Source organism: Phacochoerus africanus, chromosome 11 (assembly GCF_016906955.1).
Source record: "Phacochoerus africanus isolate WHEZ1 chromosome 11, ROS_Pafr_v1, whole genome shotgun sequence".
Taxonomy (NCBI): Eukaryota; Metazoa; Chordata; class Mammalia; order Artiodactyla; family Suidae; genus Phacochoerus; species Phacochoerus africanus.
In genome coordinates, this window is record NC_062554.1 from 28729840 (window position 1) to 28752846 (window position 23007).

At 36.2% G+C, this 23007-nt stretch overlaps 1 long non-coding RNA gene across 1 annotated transcript in view; it reads right to left on the reverse strand.

Moving 5' to 3' along the window:
- Positions 1-2263: 2263 nt before the first annotated feature.
- The window catches only part of LOC125110578 (uncharacterized), a 40793-nt gene continuing 20049 nt past the window's right edge, over positions 2264-23007 (reverse strand). Inside the window, exons 3-4 of the long non-coding RNA XR_007130668.1 lie at positions 3287-3331; positions 2264-2337 (exon numbers count right to left, since the gene is read on the reverse strand). This is a non-coding gene — a long non-coding RNA (uncharacterized LOC125110578). The remainder of the gene's footprint in view (positions 2338-3286; positions 3332-23007) is intronic.

A 23007-nucleotide genomic window follows, 5' to 3' on the forward strand; every position in this document is an offset into this window, starting at 1 on the left:
TTTTTCAGTGCAAATGAATGCCCTGACGATGTAAAACCTACAGGGTTATCTTAAAAGATAGCAATCTCCTTAAATAACAGTTCGTTTATTCAAACCCCTTAAACTAAAAAAATATGTGAGTATCCTTTGTTAGATTAAACTCTTCAATTTTTTTGTGTGTGTACTATGTCATAATAATTAATACTTTTATTGTATTTCACTCTTTGCCAAAAATTCCCCACATTCCTGATCCTATTACTAGGGAAAATCTTATGAGGCCAGCCTAAGACAATTCCCATTTCACCATGAGGAAACTGAAACTTAACAAGATTAATTAACCAGAGTCACAGAATTTGTAAGAGGGAGAAGAGGGAGTGAAAACTAATAAACGTAATTTAGAGACCTCTTTTTCTGTGCCTCCATCTATACCTGAATCTATAAAAAATGCCTACATTTGTATTCTCACAGTGTGTACTACAATAAAGAGTTCTTACATAGAATATTATACCTTTCTTATGGAGTCCCTGCTTTGCACTGGGACCCAGTGCACGTGAAACCTGTGTGTGTGCCCCAGTCCTGTTGGCTCCTATGCACAAGCCCCGCTGCCCTTCAAAGACAAATGTTCCAGGGCCACCTCTTCCCAATGCCACACCCCCAGGCATGATAATCTGAGGTGGGGTTCGGAACTCTCACTTCTTTGGGAGAGCCTCTATGATATAGTTATTTCCCAGTCTGTGGGTTGCCCAGCAGGCAAATATGGGTTTTGCTTATATCTTGAAAGCGCCCATCCTGCCATCTCCTTGTGGCTTCTTCTTTGCCTTTGGGTGTAGAATATCTTTTTTGGTAGTTTCCAGTCTCTTGTTGATAGTTGTTCAGCAGTTAGTTGTGATTTTGTTGTTTTCTTAAGACGAGGTGAGCTCACATCCTTCTACTCTGCCATCTAGTCTTTCTCCTTCTGTCTGTACTATTTGCATAATATGATTATCTAAGAGAAAACTGAAATTTCTGTTTGGGGTGGATTTGCCTCTAGAGAGCAATCTTGAGCTCTGGGGTGTGGACTAGCTAATGCATGGAATTAATAGCGTCATTCAGGTCTAGACACCTCAATTGGTGAGGGAACTCAGACACAAGTTGCCTACTGAATTATTGGCCATAACTTCTATTTGTACAGAACATTGATAAGATGACGGATTGGAAAGAAAATCACCACCTACTGATTGCATGTCCCTGAAAGACACGCATCCTCAAGAATGGTTCAGTAAGCTTGCCTCTATCAACCTGCTCTGACTGCACAAAATTTTGAAGAGTTTGGCCATAAATCCATCGTCCCTCTATTTAAAAACAGTCCTGTTTAAAGTTCACAGCCAGAAGTTCCTGTCGCGGTTCAGCAGAAACGAATCCGACTAACATCCATGAGGACGCAGGTTCAATCCCTGGCCTCACTCAGTGGATTAAGGATCTGGTGTTGCTGTGAGCTGTGGTGTAGTTTGCAGACGTGACTTGGATCTGGTGTTGCTGTGGCTGTGATATAGGCCAGCAGCTACTGCTCCAATTCGACCCCGAGCCTGAGAATCTCAAAATGCCATGGGTCTGGCCTTAAAAAGACCAAAAAAAAAAAAAAGCTGAAGTTCACACCCATGCAGAATTCCATCTGAAACCAATTGCATGGAAAGGACTGCTAGTTTTTATTGTTGATATATTTTTAACTCAGCCAAGTGCATAGCATGTGTACAGTTTACAAATACTACACATAAAATCTTAGGTATTTAACACCACCTGTGCGCCACTAGTCAGAGGTGTGCTGTCTGAGTATATTTATCTTTTCCTTGTTCCTTTAAATCTTTTCCATTTTATCTAAAGTCACTTGTCTGGCAAATCTCCACTGTTGATTCAGAGAAGACAGCATCAGGGTATGTTTTGCCTACAGCTCTGCTTATTCAAGATTATAAACATTCATAAGGCAGTAAACTTGAATTTCAAATAACAGGAGAAGCAGAAGATTATGTATAAATTATACATATAAACTACTTGGTTCCTATCTCTGGAATATTAACCTAAATAAATATGCAGAAATGACTGGTGTTAGAAATGTACCTGTCATAAAATGGGGGACAAATGCTTTCACATCTGTCATGGAAAGAGACATTTTATCAAGTTGCTCAATAACATTCCGGAGGAACACCAGGAAGTGATTCTGGCAGGGATGAAAAGCTATAGCAACAGTGGCAGCCAGTGACATGAAGCAGAAGCTCAAGTAAGACAGAAAAGTAGAACATACCTTGAGAGGCTTTTTTGAAGCGACAGTGGTAGTTAGACATTGGAGAAATGATGGAAAGCTCTTCCATGCCTAAAGGATAACTGAATTAAAGAGCCATAGACATTAGATGTGAAAGAGCTCCATTAAGGTCATCTCATTCATTCCATGCCAGCAGAGGATTGTACCCTATAGCATAGTTTATAGGACAGTGGACTAATGTTTGAAAAGAGGAGATTAAAATGATTTCCCCCAGCCTACATTAGATTATCATTACATATCAGAAGCTCTAAAACCACTCATCCTGTATTCTATCCTAGCTCGCGAATTAAAATGATTAACAGATTTGGAGGCTCCAGGTTTAAATAACAAAGGAGAAACCTGCTGAATTACAGTCATTGTAAAAGGCATTGATTTAATCAAATAGGCTCAATTCGAATGGAACAAATAACTGAAAAGTTCTATAAAAAGAAGCCTTCCCCTAGGTGGACATGGGGCTTTCAGACACTTATGAGAACTTAACTGTAGTAAGTATTATTTAAGCTACCTTTTGCAAACCTCTGAAGTCAAAGCCTTTAGCACAGAGTTTAAGGCAGGAAATGCTTTATTCTCTGGCTTGGGAATTATGTGCCTGTAATGCAAAAATCTCTTAAAGGTGTCCTGGGCACTAAGAATTGAATATCCAAATGTTTCAAAAAGGCTAGTTGCTATCTATCCTGAGATGCAAATGCAAATGAAAAGGGCAAAGTACAGTGAAATGAACCAAATGTGACATCCAGGAGTCCAAGATTTGACGCTAGTCTCAGTTTGCTTTTCCAAAGATTTGTTTTTATATGAAATCTCATTTTTCTAACCTTTCCTTCATAGTATTTGACCCTATAGAACACAGCATCTGGCTAATTCTATTTCTTAAAAAGAAAAAAAAAAAGACACATGATAAGAGGAAGGAACAGTGGCAAGCCTTTCCTTACTGAGATTCTCAACTCTCCTTTACTAAGAATGAGTTTCATACTTCAGGCTATATGAGAATATGAGCTGGCACTGCATACATACCTGGTGATGCCAAAACTCCCATGCTCTGTGTAAAGTGACTGGTTCCTAAGTTATCAGAAAGAAAAAAGGGCAAAAGAGGGCAACATCAGAATATTTCTGTTCTAAAGGATCAGCTTATATATGGTAGTGAGTATTATATCAGGGTCCAAGCTGCATAGACCCTAATGGATTATAGACAGGCTGAACTCAAAAGGACGTGTGTGTACCTATGAGGCAGGCACTTCCACACACTTTATGGCGCTCTTGCTATTACTGCTTTCTTTTTGGCATCAGATGACAAGATCTTGCATCCCAATCCGTCACTGATTCACTGTGATAGGTCATTTCTCAGCTTTACTTTTCCCTTTAGAAATGAGGATAATTGCAATAATTACTTTATATTTCTCACCATTTTTGAAATTTGTACATCATAAAATGCTATATTTAAACATATTTTAAACACATATGAGTTTTGTGTTCCTGCTCATTTCCATTATTTTTTGCTGACAAAATATAATAATAAATAATAAAAATATAATGAGTAATAAAAATATAATAATAAATAATAAAATAAAAATCTATCTTGTTTCCTTCATGGTTGCTGATATGCTAAGTTGCCCAGGAATCAACTGCACACTATTTACTTTGTGCTTATGTTGTGCTCAAAACTGTGCTTAGCACAATACATTGAACTTCAGTTTATAAGATTCTTTTTAGTTCCACATTCTCAGTAAAAACAATGGCTTATATATTTCCCTTATGTTGGAATGTTGATCATTTTTATATTCTCTGATTTTAGTTTTTACTGAATTATGCTGATCCTGAAAGATGGAATAGAGCTTCTCTTTAAATTTTTATGATGCATATGTTTGGAAAGGAACTTCTCCTTTAATGAGACACTCATTTTGCTCCTTAATTTTAGAAAGACTTTTTGACCATCTCTGTGTCATAATTCTATTTATCCTTTAAGGGATGTTTAAAATATAATTTTTCTGAAGCTTTATTAGATGTCTTTAGGTAAGAATTTAGATTCTGTTACTGGGTCCAAGTTTGCACTACTCACCGCACAACAGGCCAATAAATTGAGATGAGGTGTTGAAAGGAATAGTGACTTTACTCAGAAGGCTGACAGATGATGGAGGACTAGTGTCTCAAAGAACTATCTTAGAACTACCAAGTTTGAATTTAGGCTTCTTTTATACTAAAAAGGGAGAGAACAAGGCTAGTTGTTGCAAACTTCTTGGTGGAAGCTTCCTTTGCTCTTGTAAACATCTACCTAGGTCTGGTCACAATGTTTTTATAAACCTCCAAAAAGGCAAATATTATTCTCCATTGTGCAAATTTTAACCTATTTATGAATGAAAACGTTATACCTCTAAAGGTCAAGCCTGGCAGGCAGAGCCTTGAGAATGGGCCATCATGTATATTTCAGACTAGAGGCAACATTCTTTCATAACAGTGGAGAGCCAGATGAGTAAGCACGGGGAACTGAGCACAAAGGTTAGAGCTAAAATAATAGTGCTGGTGATTTGGGATGGAAATCCTATAAAATTGGGTTGTGATGATTGTTATACAACTATAAATGTAATAAAATTCATTGAGTAATTAAAATAAAATGAAATAAAATAACAGAGCCAATTGGGAGCCATGTTTGTTCTCTTCTGTTACTATCTAGAGTCAGAAGACATGAGTTTCCATCTTGTTTGGGTCCCCTATTAGCAGTGTAAATTTGAATAAGATGCTTAGAGTCTCAAAAACCTGCTTTTCACCTGAGTAAAGAGGATGACAATAATACTGATCTTATGGGACTACGAGGAATAGTGTTTTTTAAAGTGCTGTGCACAGGGCATGTTACCTAATAAGTGCCAGATAATATAATTGTTTCAATTTATTGTCCTCTATACTTTACCTCTGTTCAATTATAGCATTTGTAAGTATTTGTATATGTAAACCTGCATAACATACCTGTTTTCTGTCCTCCTATGAATTGAAAGGATGAAAGGACCAACATAGTAATAAAGCCCAGGGAAAATGTAACAGCCTGTACTTAATATATCTCAACTGATGTTAGCAATGAATATACATGGTTTCAAGGCTGAGGGCAGTCTTATGTGAATTTCAGCTATGCCAACATTGACCTTCAGAAATTAGACATAAATATATAGAGCTTATAAGTAAAAAAAAAATTCTCCAAGAAATGTGCACTCAAATATTCCTATGCCAATAACAGCAATTCCATTTGAAACAATAGTCTTTAGGAGTGGGTCTAACACCAAGGTAGAAAATATTTACCACTTTGATCTATGATGCATGTGTTATTAGTCCTTTGGGATTCACTATAAGACAGCTTTCAGTGGATCAGTGATACTTACCTCTGTAATTGTATTAAAGGGAAGGAGAGAATGAGAAAATAAAAGCCAGGCAAGAGAATAACATTCTGCTTTCAACTAAGCTTGGAAATGGAGAGCTAATGAGATGGAGAGTAATAAGAAGACGGTTGCAGGCAACAGAATTTACAGGGGAGAAATTTTATTTACCAATATCAAAATAATTAGTGGAGGGCTAGGTTTGGGTGGGAGGAAATTACAGATTACAGATTTCCATGAGGAAAACTATAAAAAGTCCATTGTAACTTTGGAAATAAGAAAAGAAATGTTCGGAACAAATGCAGTGAAGAGATAATTAATGGAATTGCTAGAGGATAAAGACATGGTGGTTGTGTGTGTGTGAGTATGGATCTTTCTTGGCTTCTGGATCAGTGTCACGTGGTACAGCATGGAGCTTGAAAATATGAACCCTGAGAGGCTACTACAGAAGTGAACTTCACAGTTAAATTGAGAAACAATAGGAGTATGGTTAAGAAGTTAAGCAGAGATGCAACTGTGGCACAGTGGTATACATGGACAGATTCGCAGAAGGGATTGTAATGTATTTTTGATGTGTTTGTAAAAGCTGTGAAAATCCTGGCCTGCTGCCCGAACCATCAAGGCTCCGTGCAAGGAGGTTGGAGGGAAGGCTTGAGATAGAAGAACAGCATGGAGCATGCCCTAAGAGGCTGAAGGGGAAATAGAGTTAATTAATTAGGGGAATTAATTGCATAGTTGTGACTTTTTTCTTATGTGGTCAGATGGATTGGGAAAAATAAAAGTATATATGATGTGATCATCTTGTAATTGAACCTAAGAAATGAGATGGAAAATGGCCAAAACCAAGAAGCATGAAAATTGTACTGTACTATAAGTAATTGTCATTTTTGAAGGTATTATTTAGTGATCTTGTTTCTTAGGGACTCTAGTTCAAATCAGTCCAAGGAAAGAGACTGCCAGATTTCTTGGTAACAGAAGTAAATTAAATGCTTTGTCAATGTAAAATGGCAGCTCTTGAATAGATTTTACTAAAGATGCAATTTATTATGCTATGAATTTCTCCTGATCAAATTTAGTAGCCTTTTCTCGCTTAAACCATTGAAACCTCATAGACATGGCACTCATAACAAATATGTTTTTCTGTTGTTTACTTTTTGAGTTTTTCTTAAGGGTTCTTTGAGTCTGTTCTTGTAGTATAGGTTTCTTACCAAAAAATCACTTTAAGATCTCTAATTTTATCCCTCTTCCTTCATTTGTGAGTTCATTATTTTACCTAATTTCATAGTGCATGAATGAACAATACGTCTATTCCCTTTCTCTTATTTTATAGATTGTTCTTAAATAATATCCTTAACAGCTAATGAGGTTGTCCCTTAAGTTTCTGTTGTTGATAATAGTAAACAGTAAAACATACGGATTCAGCTAAATAACTTTCTCCACACAATTTGAAGCTAACATTAATTAAATGCTATTTTACAGTTAACAAAGCATGTTCCCATTTGTTGTCTAGTATAATGCTTGTCATGAATTTGTGAAAGAGATGTGATTCTAATATTGTAGATTTGGAATGCATGCATGATTTTCTTCTCTTTTTAAACTAACTACTTAGTGGCTCTCAGACTTGAGAATTTTAACTGCCAATTCAGTATTAGTTCCAAATTCTAAGTTCATATGCCATGCCAGACTCTATGCTAGCAACTAAGCTAGAAAATGTTTTAATCCCAAACTCAATGAACTTGGGTTATTGAGTAATGGTAATGGGAAAGGGTTATTGTTTTCATCTTCATGGCCAGAGCTTTGCTAGAGTTCAGTTTGGAGATAATGGGAAGATGGGGGAGGGGCAATTAATGAAATCAAGAGAAGGGCGAGGGGAGGTTTCTTAAGGACAGATTCATTCAGCCTGACAACAGAGTGTGAATAAGAGAGAAATTATTTATAGTCATAAGCACATGCCGAGTTTCGGAATTGAGAGAGGGCATGTATACATATTGAGGAAATTTCACATGTTACCTGCAGCGTGAACAAAAGCAGAGTAAAAGGGAGCAGCATGAAGACATAAACCTGGGAATAGGTCATATGTTTCAAGCTTTTGGCCATTGATTTTTTTCAGCTGTCATTTTTGTCTTTACCATTCCCCTTCCATTGCACTACACCCTCCTGTGACTCATTTGCTAATCTGCAGATTTCCATAGATATAAAGGAGACTTTTGTGCAGACTGGGTACTCAGGAGAATTTATCAACTGACAACTCATGTTTTGACTCATAATCCTTGGCTCTGCTCCTCCCTGTATTTGATGTGCAGTCCATCTGTGTGTAACAAATAAAGAATGTCAGGAGTACTTTAGCAGTTGCCAATACTGGCTTTTAATAATAAGCCAGGAGTTCCAGGTGCATCTCAGCGGGTTAAGAAACCAACATAATCTCTTTGAGGATGCAGGTTTGATCCCTGGCCTTGCTCAGTGGGTTAAGGATCCAGCATTGCCACAAGCTGTGGCATAGGTTACAGATGTGGCTTGGATCCCACATTGCTGTGGCAGTGGTAGAGGCTAGCAGGTGCAGCTCCAATTCGACCCCTAGCCAGAGAACTTCCCATATACTGCAGGTGCGGCCCTGAAAAGTAAAAGCAAAAAAGAGTAATAGGCCAGACTTACATTTCTTTTCTCTGCCCTATTCCCTTCCTTCAAGCACAGATATTTGTTAAATGCAAAAAACACTGAGAAAAAAAGTACTACGAAGGTAGAATCTGGCCTACTTACTATCTGCTGGAGAAAATTCAGCAAGTGCATCTGTGGACAAATAGCATAAAATTCATAAAACATTGAATCTCTTTGCTATGAAATGGTTTTATCTTTCTAGATAAGGAAGCATTTTCATTTTTGATGAAAAATGATTATATTTCATCAATTTGGGTAAAATTTAAGGTCAAAATCACATACTCTGCTTTTTCTGAATGTATAGAATTTTTTCATAAAGATGTTGCTAAGAAAAAAAATCTAATCACATCATTATGGAGCATGCTGAGGTCACCCTCTTGATAGCTTCTCACCTTCGTTCTCCCAAATATCAATTCTGAGTTGTGAATATTACTTTTTGAATCTCATATATATTTTACTAATGTTGAGCCTCTTGGCAGAGAGCATTTTTATGTAAGCAGAGTATAGATTGAAAACAGTTTAGGAACATTTCAATTCTATTTTCATTTAACAAGTTTTCTTCTGCCAAAAGAAAGTTTCTTTCTCTCCTACCAAAAATTTTATTCATTTCCTTTTGCTTACCTTATAAAGTTCTAATACTTCACTTTACATTCAAGGTCCATCGTGTTCTTATTAAACAGAATTACTAAACATTATCCTACTCATAATATTTTATGCTATGATTGTTCATTTTGAATGAAGATATGTTTACATACTCCCCATATGCCAAATGCTACCCACATACTAATATACCCTTTAAGGACAGCTCTAGTTATGCTTTTCCCTCCAACTCTGCTCACAAAAATGAGGAAAAATGAGATACTGAGATGCACACACTTGCCTGACATTGTGAGGAGGGAATATTTAACTGGGAACAAATGAGCTCTATCAGTTGACCTTTTTTTTTCTCTCAGCCTCCCTTCATGTCACTTGAGAGGTGTCCAACCATTAGAAGGGCAGGTAGGACCAGGAAAGGGAAAATGGGTAAATTGGGAACAGGTTTATCTTGGTTAAGAACTTTGGCTGTTGGTTTGGATATATCTGGTTTTAAATTCCATCTCTGACTTTCATAGTTGTTTGCCCATAAGCAAGCCTCTCTAAGTCTCTAACCTCTCTTAAAGCTTCAGTTTTCAAATGAGAAAATAATGTTTATACTTTGGCCAGTTATAGAAAAGTCATTACATGTCTTTCACACTTACTGTGTGGCAGAGACTGAGTGGATAAGCCATGAGATCCTACTGTATAGCACAGGGGAACTGTACCTAGTCACTTGTGATGGAACGCGATGGAGGATAATGTAAGAAAAAAACGTATATATATATAAATGACTGGGTCACTTTGCTTTATATTAGAAATTGACAGCACACTGTAAATCAACTATAAGGGAAAAAGTTAAAATCATAATAAAAATAAGGAAATTAGAAAAACAATAATATCTCCTTCAATGCTTGCAACAACCCGTTGAGGCGGGTGCTGGAATTGTCTTCGTTTAACATGCCTGGCAAGCTGGTAGGATGAGCCAGTGATATCTGTTCATACACAATTCAAACAAAGCCATTTGCTTCCCGCAGGGAGGAGAAACCAGTCATAACAAGATTTCACTTTGAAGAAATTAGACAGTGAAAGATAAGCATCATATGATATCACTTACATGTGGGATCTAAAAAAAAAAAAAAGATGAAAGGATACAAATTTGTGGAACAGAAACGGACTCACAGACTTTGAAAAACTTATGGTTACCGAAGGGGACAGGTTGTGGGGGAGTGGACTGGGATTTAGGATTGACATCTGCGCACTGAGGTATATGGAATGACTGGCCAGTGTGCATGATACATAGCACAGAGAAAGCTGCCCAATATTCTGTGATAATCTATTTGGAAAAATCATCTGAAAGAGAATGGATATGTGTATATGTACGACTGAATCACCTTGCTGTACAGTAGAAATGATCACAACCTTGTAAATTGACTGTACTTCAAAAAAACTTAAAAAAAAAAAAAGGAAAGAAATGACAGGATGCCAACCAAACACTCATTGATTTCCAAGAGTCACTTAAATAAATTGATGCTTGGTCCTCTTCAGAGTGTTATTAAACAAACATCATTTAAAAAATTCACTTCAAAGTGTTTATTTTTTTTAAAAATTTTTCCCGCTGTACAGCATGGGGATCAAGTTATCCTTACATGTATACATTTTTTCCCCCACCCTTTGTTCTGTTGCAGTATGAGTATCTAGACATAGTTCTCAATGCTACTCAGCAGGATCTCCTTGTAAATCTACTCTAAATTGTATCTGATAATCCCAAATTCCCGATCCCTTTAATACAGTTTAACTACTTGTACAAGTATGGAGATATAAACCTACCAAGAATTTAGAGGATTTCCATTTCTTTATCATTTATTCATTCAAGAAATACTTATGTGAAAATATAATGATAAAGAAAAATAATTTGTTGGACACTGATCCCGTTATTATTAATCATTTTCTATCACCTAGTGTATGTGATATAAGACTATAGCATAGGATTTCACTAAGTACTTTTACCCAGTTTTATGAGCAAACCCTGTAGGTAGTTAGAAAATGTGAATATTTTGGCACAAATATTTGGAAAGGACATGGGTATATTTGTGTACAGTTAAAAAAAAAAAAGGCAAAGGGAAAGGTGAAAAAGTTTATAAATACAGGTAGGGAGAGTTTAATATCAAAAAAAGAACATGATGAATAAAAAGAGAAATGGCAGGATGGGGGCCGGAGAAGGCAAAGACTCTCCTATCAAAAGCTGAAGAGAATTCCTTAAATGAAAATGCCACCCAAAATAAATTCATCTTTTTATTTTAATGGTTACCTGAGAAGAAAGCTGCTGGTAATTGTCGACTAAAGGTTACTCAATATTTAATTTAGAATCTTTTTTTAAAAAAATCCTTTTTGAATCAAGAAATTTAAGAAATTTAATCTTGATGACAATATAATGTGTATTTAGATTATAAAATCAAGAGATTTGAGCCTGTTAACTTTGGTAATTAATGGCACATATTTAACACCCTACTGCCAGCTTCTCTTAAGCCAACTGTTATTGCAAATACACTCATGAACAAATATGTCAATGCCTTTTTTCTTAGATATTTTGGATTCAAATAATTTTAGAGATCATGTAAAGCAGGCCTGAGGTATAAATGAAGCTATAGTAACTATAAAAATTCAAATTCCCACTGGTTCTTTTCCCCATCTGCTCGTGCAGAATATCAAGTATTTATGAGGGTCTCAGAGGTTGTCTTACATGTACAGAGAATCACATTATGCCTTGCAGGATGCAGCTGTTGCTTCACTGCCTTCCTCTGGGACCCATTGGAAATTGCCGTGTCCTCCTGTTACAGTGTACACCATGGACTTTTCAATGTCAAAGTTCAACTCTGTTCCATTAAGAGATAGTGAAAATATTTCTTTTACAATTTCTTTTCAGTCCGTTAAGAGGGCTAATCAGAAGCATTCCTTGCACCATAAAGAATTATTTCAGTTTTAGCAACTTATGTTGATTTTTGTCTTGCAAAATTTGGGGTTTGGCAGAATTAGATTCATAAACTCATCAGATATTTTAAGTAAAAAAGTTATTGCACTTATCATAAGTGAGTAGAGACCTGAGGATTAAGATGAGAATAAAGATTTCAAGGAATTTCAGTTCCCTGACTTTCTTACCAGTATGAGCATCCATTACTAGATGAAGCAAATACCTTTTTTCTTTTCATATTAAATCCTTACCTCCTCACTTGAAGATGCTGTATAACTGTATCTTACCAAGTTTCTTACAGAAGACAGTGCATTCTTCTCATGTTCCAGCCCTTAAGTGCTCTTTTCTCCTGAATTAGTGGGACTCAACAAGCCCATAATTCTAATTACAAATTCAAACTCTTGGAGAGAATTTTTATACACTAGAATAATTGCAAGACTTTTCTAACTTATATTAGCAGGTACTGGGACGTATTTAGGAATGGATACCGAATAAACTTTCCCTGGGGATGTAAGAACTTAATTTTAGATCAAAGGAATTTACCAGTATGTTCAGGGGGTGATTCTACCTGTTTGTTCAGGTGTCTGACTAGTTTAGATTTAAAAGAGAGTCATGTAACGTGAAGTTGAATATTATAAATGCCTTGGTAAAATTTTCAGAAATTGTTGAATTTCAGTGTCCCTCAGATTATTTTTGATTGTTAATATATATTCTCAGGATGAACTTATAGAAAATCTAGTTAATTAAAACTAGCATAAAGTTCAGAAATATGCATTTTTAATGTGTATTTTAGACAATTCTTGTCCTGTGGTTGGAGGATCAGACTTTGAGATGTAGATACATACAGCAACATTTGGAGATAGGGATGCTTAAAAAATGTGTTTTATTAGTGATTAATCTATATATCCCCTAATTTTTCCCTAAGAGTAGTTGGAAGGCATTCTCTTTTTATTTTGAGAAATACAGTGGTAAAAGAATCTCAAGAGTCTTTGAAAATGTCTTGATGATTTTTTTGTTCTGTAAGTTGTAAATTCTGGTTTAGATACACTATAGATTTGATTTAGTTAGGAATGAGAGAATTCTGCTGTGTCAGAGACTAGGGAGGGCCATATACTTAGCAAATGTACAGCAGCATATTTACCTGCAAAAACAGCAGATCCAACATAGAAATCAGAATAGTTTCACCTTAGAGACTAGTGGTTGTGCTAGTTAGTGGAATCTCAGGAATCACAATAGGAAACCCATGGAAATTTTGTCTGATTTGAGTAATACCTGCCTTCTAAATGAAATCATATTGCTTTGACACATTATGATAAAGACTTGCTTTGCACCAAAATCCCATGACAAGATTCTCTTCAAAGCAGAGGATATTGAGGATTACTGCATAAGGTATCAGTAAGAACATTACAAATTTGTGAGTGAATAGTGATAGTCCACTTCACAAGGAATTCTCACCATTTACGAGGCAAATGTGCTCTAGAGAAAAGGTAAAACCCAAACATTTCAGGGATTTTTCTAATGTAGTTTGTTATCCTGTGGGACCCAGAATGCCACTGAAGAATTTTAGTATTATGGAGAATTATAGGGCCAGCTGAAACAAAGGTTTCCAAATACTTGCACAGTAGTTCATGAGGGGTCTTGATCCAATAACATGTTTCTTATTGCAGTTTCTGTATGTAAAATTGGAACTGATATCTCAACATTGTACAGAATCCCCACTTGCCTTCTTCCATTACCAATGTGATAATACCTTATTATAGATATTATGATCTTATAGGAAGAAGAACCAAGAGGAAGGTCCTGGAGCACTCTGTACCCAGCAGAACACAAAATAAAGTACACTAATCCATTCTTTGCTTAAGTGGTGATATTAGTGCTACTATCAAATGGAAAGTTACAGGTGTGGAAATTAAACTTCTGCTTTAGCCTATGTAGACAACAGGTACATCTAAAAGTTGAGTGGGACGTTTTAAGGTTCTTTACTTATCATGGACTGGGGAAGTTGGAAAGCTACAGGAAATGTAACCTGTTGGAAATAAAGAACAGCCAGAGACTTTTTTTTTTCTAAACATGCATAGAAGTGCTCTCTGTTACATTATACAGCTACTTTACTCCAGACTTTCTCAAACAGTCACTTTATATTATTCATGGACAATTATTGCCATTTCTGTGTTTTATTGAGGCAAGATTGTCTTGGAGAAGCCTCCACTTGGAGCTAGATATTCTATGTGCCATTCATTCAAGAAAGCTGTGCTAGCAATGACAAAATCCTGCAATTGAGAGCACAGGTCTTAAAGAATTCAGAAAGAGAGTTCCTATCTGATACTATAACTTGGGCTTGGTCGTTGAAGAAATAAGATGCTATAGATTTTATTGAATAAAAGGGGAAAGGTGAACTTATTCATGAGAAAAGGAAAATTGGTAACAATGGGCTATCTGCCTTGAAGGAGACCATGTGTTCTAGATGAATGAACTAAACCTGAAAACTAGCATGCATGCTTTATGCTTCTTTCTGTACATCTTCCCATATAGATTCTAATTCTTTATTTAAATCTGTGTTTTCTTTTTATACACAGGGTCCCTCTTTGTCTTTTCCCCCACCCACCACCTAAAAACACAAAAGGAAGAAGTTATTTATCCAGTTATACTAGAAAATAATATTAGAGATTGGTATTTTTGACGTTTAGGATGAGCTACAACAGCTATCAGAAACTAGGGAAAGATCTTAGTTTGATTAACTTTACAGTAATTCTGAAATTCTCTTCCCACTCCTGCCATCCAGAAACTTTCCTTCCTGAAATACGAAATAAAGAGGAGGTGCACTTCCTTTCATGGTCCAGAGTATTCTGAGGCATACAGTTCTCTTCTTCCTCTCAAACCAAAAGGATGATAGCTTATACTTTCAGAATATCACTAGTTCAATCAGATATAGGTTAGACATAGAACAAGTAAGAGAAACATACTAAGATATGCATTGCAAAACATCGGTTACATGCTTGTGAAGGCTAGCAAGGCAAGACTGAAATTGGTAGGATGACTTTCAAATAAGGTAGGCTGGAGCTCTCAGTATGAGATGAAACTATGCAGGGATGGAATTTTTTCCTTCTGTCAGCCTCAGTTCTGTTCTTAGTTTCTTTCAACTGATAGAATCAAGTCTACCCAGATTATCTAGGAAATCAATTGATTATAGGCTTTAATCACATCTACAAAATGACCTTTCACAGAGACAAATAGATTTTTGTAGCCTCACCAAATTGACCAATAATCTGACCCTCATAATCCCCAGTTTGAAACTTGGCAACAGGTATTCTTACTTCGCATTTTCTTTACGTGGAGATTTTCATTGCCAACATTAGTTGAAAGGGTTTTTATTGATGACGATTGAGAGTATATTTTTTTTCATGCTGTATCTTGCCTGTTGGAGTGCCTGATTGCATTTTAAAATAAAGGAGAAGATCTGGATTAGATAGAAAGTCCACACACATTTATAAAACAAGCTCTGAGTCATTTCTCAGATAGAAGAACCAGATAATTCAACGGCACTGGTTTATATAACTTCCTACAATTTAGTGTGTGGAAAAAAAAAATCGCCTGCTTTAGAAATTCATTGGAGTTATTTAATCTTATAAAGTGGTTACTTCAAGGTTTCTGGGTTTTGCTTCACCATTGTTCACAGCATAAGGGAACCAAGTACTTACATGAAAAATGCATGGCTTTCTGCATTACAGGTTTTATGCTGTGTAACTTAGCCAGATAATGATATTCTATTAACTTCTAAAGATTTCTTAGCACTAATTTCTTTGTAAATTAAGTAATAATCATTTACATTGAAAGTGACTTCTCCTGTTCTTTTCCTACCTAGCTGTTAAAAATGTGGCACTAGAATATAGCAATGCCAAGGTGCTCAATTTACACCATGCTAGTGAAGCTTAGAAGTTTCATTAAAAAGTTGATGTTCTCAATGCCTCTAGCCATAGTTCTTAAAATTAGGAGGTGATTCCTGGGCTACATTCTATTAAATGTATTACCACTATGTTCCTTGTTAATATTAATGTCTAAATATTCTGTCTGCAGAAAGTTGATGATTAGAGGGAAGGGCGAAAAAAACTTTGAAAGTATTTTTAGAATCCTTTTGCCATTTCTCTATCTCCATAGTCATCACTCTTTTCAACTCTACAGCCATCCCTCATCTGAACTATAGCCTTCTAACTCTTCTTCTGGCATCCACTAAAACGTAAATACGATCATGCCAGTACTTTTCCCTAAAGCTCTGGGTTATCTTTTCCGGGTTCTTAGAATAAAGGCCAAGGTAATTAACATAAATTTTAAGGACTTGTATGTTTTGAATTTCTTCTCCATCTCCATCTTTATTTTAGCCGTTGCCATACCTCCTTATAGTGCTACATTTTCTTTATAGTATAGGGTCACATATAAAACAATGTAAATACCCCATCATTTTATAACATACATCTTCACTAGTTCTTCAAGGCCTGCCTTCTTTTGTTTCATTCCCTCTTCCATTTTTATACAAGGCTACTCCAATATATTGATATTCGTCTTGAATCTGTATGTATCCTTGCATATATATAGATCTATAGGACCCTTTTCTCCAGGTATATAATCTTATTTTATAATTATGTCATGATTTAAAATAATTATCAGTTCTGATTTGTTTGCAAGAAAGAGTTGAATAAATCCAGCTCCTTGGATTACAGAGGACCTATTTTTTTTTACCTGCTGAAATCTGAGTGTGTCAACATTGAGAGAATTAGGAGAAATTCTCTAGGAATTGATTTTCACTTTCTGCTATGATCTGCTATATATTTGGTGTATATAAATTTTCATTTTAAAGGAAATAATATTCATAAGATGTGTGTCTGATCATTGATATACAATTTTCAGAACAGAACCCTCCACTAGATCTGCCTTCATTAAGATTATGTGTGTACTTTTCCATCTGTTGGAATTTTGAACTCACTACTTCCCTTCCACTTCCCTTCACTTGCTTAATGCACTGTATATAGCCTTCAGATTTTAGCTCAAATATCTGCTTCCTAGAAAGTCTTTGATGACCCTCAGATCAAGCAATATCTTCTTTACATATATTATCTCTGCTTTACTTTTCCTTTATTTTCATTTTATACTGTAAATATATGTACATTTCTGACTTAGAAAGTAAGTTCCATTCAAGTAGGTTAGGATGAATATCCTGCTGTATTTCTGTCTTTGAGGTCTGGTTATGTTCTTAGCTCTTAACAAGTGCTCAATAACTATAAGTTGAATGAATCAATGAAGGAGGCATGATTTTATAGAAAGCAAGAGTCACTGTTGAGTTTTCTGAAGTAAAGACCAGCCTAGGTATAAGAAGGTTGATGCAACACTAAGGCATTTCTTCGAAGTGCTTGATTATTTAAATCAAAAATGGAGAAAAATAGGGATTGAAAAGATCAAGCTAATATATTCCAGAAATGCATGCATAAACATAGAGCTTGTCTTTAATTGATTTTTATGTATAAAAAGTTGTTTGGCGTGTCTAATCACCTCTGTGATTATGGTAGTCATGGAATAGATGAAGTATTGGTCCAAGTCAATATCAAAGTGAGTCAAGTAGATCCATGGATTGACCCATCCTTTTCTAGAATGTAGAGTGGGACTAGATACATCTATGAACAGGTAGGATCCTCAGTTGGCTCCCTAACATATTAGTGGAATACCACACTAGAAAGGATCCTTGGTATTGTTACCTGCTATAGCCTGTCTCTTACCTCAGCCGAATAGAAATCACAGGCAAAAATGCATTCCTGAAGGATCTGAAGAGAATAATTCCATCATCAGTGTCAAAGCCGTGTTGGGGGTACCTGTTTATACACCCTCAGGTAATTCATGTCTGGGGTTATTGAGAAAGCCAAATAAGTCTTATAAAATGATTAGGTAATTGTAAATTTATTCAAATAGTGACATCTAGTCATAGCTACTATTCCATATTGTCATCAAAAAATAGTGTGTAGCCATTGATCTAAGAAATTATTTGTTTTCAAGGCACTCCGTAAAGAAATCAAAAGAAGTTTGCCTTTATCTTTGGTGGAAAAGATATAGCACTCACTATCTTAGCTCAGGATTATGTAAGCTCTCATGTTGTCTGTCACAATATAGTCTGTTGGAATAGCACCTTTGTTCAATACATTGATACTGTTGTTCTAATTATACCGGAAAAGTATGACATTGAAAACATTCTAGATACCTTAGACACAAGAGTATGAGAAATTATGAGAAGTTCAGGGATTTGCCACATCTTTGAAAATGCTAGGGGTTCAACTTTATGAGCATGTCAGGAGATCACTTTTTAAAGTGAAAAATAAGTTGCTATCCTTTGAACCACTTATTAAATTGAAAGAATACTTGGTGACATTCTTTAGATTTTAGAGACTAAAAAGTGTGATTCTCTAATCCATTTACCAGATAATCTATAATGTAATAGCTTCCCAGAATGAGAAAGGGCTCTGCATTGCATCCAGGCTATGGTAAAAGCAGTTTAGCCTCTTGGGTCATATGACTAAATAGACTAAACTGTACTTGAACATTCTGTGGTAGTAGTACAGAGATACTGTCTGAGGGCCTTAGAAATCCCAATAAAAGAATCACAGGGAAGACTCTCAAATGTTGAAATAAAGCCATTCTATACTCTGCTGACAAAATTTTCATCTTTAGTAAAATAGTTCTTATTTAGAATTTGCTATTAGGCCCAGAGAGAGAGAGAATGCCTGACCATAGGACTCTAAGTGACTATGAAACTCAAGATATCCGTTATGAAATATGTGTTATCTGATCCATTCAATCAGAAAGTTGGACATATGAGAAAGCATTCTATTATTAAATGAAAATTGTATATTGTGAATGCACCCAAGGAGGTCTTGAGGTCACAAGTACATTGCATGCAAATGTGGCTCATATTCCAAGGGTTCCTGCTCAAAACATTTTTTTTGTCTTTTGTCTTTGTTGTTGTTGTTGTTGTTGTTGTTGTTGTTGCTATTTCTTGGGCCGCTCTGGCAGCATATGGAGGTTCCCAGGCTGGGGGTCGAATCGGAGCTGGAGCCACTGGCCTACGCCACAGCCACAGCAACGCAGGATCCGAGCCCCGTCTGCAACCTATACCACAGCTCACGGCAACGCCGGATCATTAACCCACTGAGTAAGGGCAGGGACCGAACCCGCAACCTCATGGTTCCTAGTCGGATTCGTTAACCACTGCGCCACGACGGGAACTCCTCAAAACATTTTACTGTCTTTCTCTGAATCTAAAACTATAGCTTCATGTAGAATTACCTGTGTCTAGTTAACGGAAGACCCAGTTAAATAAGTCTAGGCTTGGCATACAGATGGATTTACACAGTATTTGGCATGAATGGGAATAAACTGTGCTACAGTATAATCTGACTTAAAAATGGACCTGACAAATATTGTGGAAAGGAAACTTACCAGTGAGAACTTCAGGCAGCAAATCTAGTTGTCTTCATTGTCTAGAATAAGAAATGCTCTGAAGCAGCAACTCTAACCCGTTTAGTTTCATGGAGGGTGGTTAATGGATTGGTTAATTTGCCAAGGACTTGGAAAGAACAAGATAAAGATTGGTAACAAGGGTGTCTTCGGGAGCGGTATTTAGAGGATAGGCACTGTGTGACAGTCTATGCTCATGTACATTTTCAATGGAGGGTTCCTGGAGAGAGATTTTTATCAAAAATCAGATGGGTGAGATGACCCATTCTGTGAAGATGAGGGAGCCTGTTTCCACAGTTGCTCCATTATTGTCCTGTGTGTAATCCACAGATAGCAGCAGGGACAGAAGCTATGCATGGACTTAATCACATGGGCTTTCCTCTCCAGGATGATCTGTTCATGGCAGCTGTTGACAGGTAACAGCTTGGCATGGCATGCTCATGTCCACTACCTGGCAGCTGGTTGATCACATTGAATTGTTTCCATCATGAACAGATGGTAATTAATCCTTATGAGAATGGGTATATAAATCCATACACATGTATCTTTCCTATCTTAATTTTGCCAGAACCTACTCAAAATGCTATGTTTCCCCCTCAAAACACTCTTTTTTCCCACTCTTAACTTTGCCAGAATCCCCTCAAAATGCTATTTTTTCCCACTCCCAAGTTATCTAAAGAACACAAGTCTCTGTCCATTGTATAGATCTCTGTCCATTGTATAGATCTCTGACCATTGCCCATCTATCTGTAACATTGTATAGTTTCTTCATTGGGAGAATGAAAGTTTCTTCTAAATGATTTGTAAAAAGTACTGCATGGCAAATGAATGTTGAGTGACAAAAGCAATGATGTACCCAGAAGTTTTATAAGTTACTCTCTTCAGCTCTGTGAGTAGAGAGGTTAACTAACCTCTACAGACTACAGTATATGAACTTCTCTTTCCCTTACATTCTAGGAAAGGATTAATAGTAATTGCAAATACATTTAAAGGGGGGGTTGTTGACCAATATATAATATGCCTCTTGGCCTCTTGTTTGCTTTCTCAGGCATCTCCATGGTTTGGCCATAGTTGGATCAACATCTATGCCTTGATGGCCATGACCCATGTTGGTCAGCCTGTCTTCTTTTGCTCCTACTCTTGAGAAGTTCAGCTTCAGCCTCTTGTTCCATCAGGCCAATAGCGATGCTGGTGGTAGTGTCTTCTCATTGTTAATAAGCCTTCATCATCTATTGTGTATTTCTCAATCCAACAAAACTATGAAAAGTCCCTTTATTACATTCTGTTCATGTATATCCTTTAAGTGTACCGTTGATTTATGCCTGTACTGTGACAATATAAAAATCTGTACAATTTCTTTCAGCTCTTATATTTTAAGTTTCTATAGGCAAGAGATAATTTTCATATAGTGTGGATATAAAATATAATGAGGTTTTGGAAATTTATATGGTACAGTTTAATTAATTCTATGCCCCACACTATTGGTTTTAAAATGTCATCCTTTATAACGTTACAGCTAGATAGGATACACTTTTACACAAATATAGTCTTTAGATTTATTTTTTACTGAAATATAGAAAGTAATAACCTTATAAAAAGAGATATATTTTTAAAGGGAGGAATAATTATGTGGAACTGTTGCTAAGTTGTGAGGAAAATTTATCATTAGTTAATAAAATAACAACCAAAAGCCTCTAGAAAGTACAAATATGACTTTCATACCCATGAAGTCATGGTCATGCTATTTTTTTTCCCTTTTTACAGTAGCACATCACAGAAACTTGTTCAATCTCCCTTGTGACCTTGCAAAGGAGAGAAAACATGTCCCTTTGTCACCTAAAACATTTTATTCATTTCAAAATGGGCACCATGACACTTCGGCTATTTTAAGCCTTCCATTGTTTGTCTAAAATAGATTGTACTGGCAGAGTGGATGTTCTGAAAATTGTTTGCTTGGTGTGCTCATTACTTCATGTCAAATTCCAGAATGGCAATTTCTAACAATTTCTAAACATTTTTTTTTTTCTTTTTGCCAAACAGGTCAAGTGAATGATGCTATTTAAGTGTATGGTTTGGGGGAAGTGGGCTGAAAGAACTAAAAATTAGTCTGGGTGAGGAATTGACAGAGACTGACTCAAAGACTATTCCACCTTGTGGCATAAGTCAGGTTTCCAGGGGAGAATGGTGATCGGATGTAAGGCCAACAAGTTTTATGTTCTTGTTAAAATCAGGGACAAACTTAATATAAAAACAACGTGAAGTTAATTGATATCAATAGGATAAAACATTCTTTTAATAGGTCAAAAAAACTGATTTTTAGTTCCCAAGTCCTTCCGGTCGACATAACATTCTATAAATCAAATTTTCTTATGCTTCTGATATTCTTAAAGTCATTAGCTTTAAATATGACTTTTTAAGGACTTCTCATTGCTCATGGGATCAAGTTCAAGCCTCATTTATAAATATTCCTTTCCACATATATTACTGTCTAGAACTGTGTTTCTTTTTATTACTAAATGTTATATCTTAATGTTATATCCAATATATCTTAAATGTTTCAATATTTTGACTGATCTATATTTGTTTTTGTTTTCAAATAGCATATTAAGCTTATACAACATGTGTAAATTAGCATTTGGTTTGTAGCATGCAGATTCAGTGAAAGGCCAAAGACACATCAGAGTTCACTCTAATATGTGGAAACTTGCCTGGAAAAAGGTATATATATCCCCTGTTCTAGCCGTAATGAACACATTTTGAGTACAGTACATCATATACCTTTGTAAAATTTTGCCTCGTTCCCCCAATTTCCTTGGCTTAGAATGTGTGTCCAAGGTCTACCGCTCACTCTCCATACAAACTCGAGCCGTACCTTTTGGGGGGAGACTTTATCTCCTCAGCAGTTCTCGTCTCCAATATCTCAATTATTTCTTCATGGCTCCCCTAGCTCAGGGATGTGACTATGTTATGACTAGTCTGTTTGTCTAGTTGCGAATTTCTTTAGGTTAAGTCTAAAATGAATATCTATGCTCTATCTAAAACCTCTCTCTATGGAATGTAATATTTTTATTTGAAAAAAATGTCATAGACACCTAAGGGAAAAGTTGAGATACTATAAGATGGGATATGACATTCAAATTTTGAAAAATGATGAATAGTGGCTAACTAAGCACAGGAGAAAAAGCTGAAATATATCAGCTAGCAGAATTAGAAACCAACAAAGCAAGCTAATTTATGCGATAAAACAATAGAGTCTCACCATGTGGAAACACCAGAGCAATGAAGGCAGGGATAAGAGGTGGAAACAAAAATATAAAGAATATTTTGAACTGTTTAAAAGCACTTAGATCCTTTTTTGTTCAACATTCCCTTCTTTGCCCCACACAACAAAGTAACTATCCCTCTTCTGGTTAGGCATGAAAAAATAGTCTACTCTACTGAAAATTAAAACTAGGGAGGAATTCCTGTCATGGCTCAGTGGTTAACGAATCCGACTAGGAACCATGAGGTTGCGGGTTCCATCCCTGGCCTTGCTCAGTGGGTTAAGGATCCAGCATTGCCGTGAGCTGTGGTGTAGGTTGCAGATCCCGCGTTGCTGTGGCTCTGGCATAGGCTGGAGGCTACAGCTCTGATTCGACCCCTAGCCTGGGAATCTCCATATGCCGCAGAAGCGGCCCTAGAAA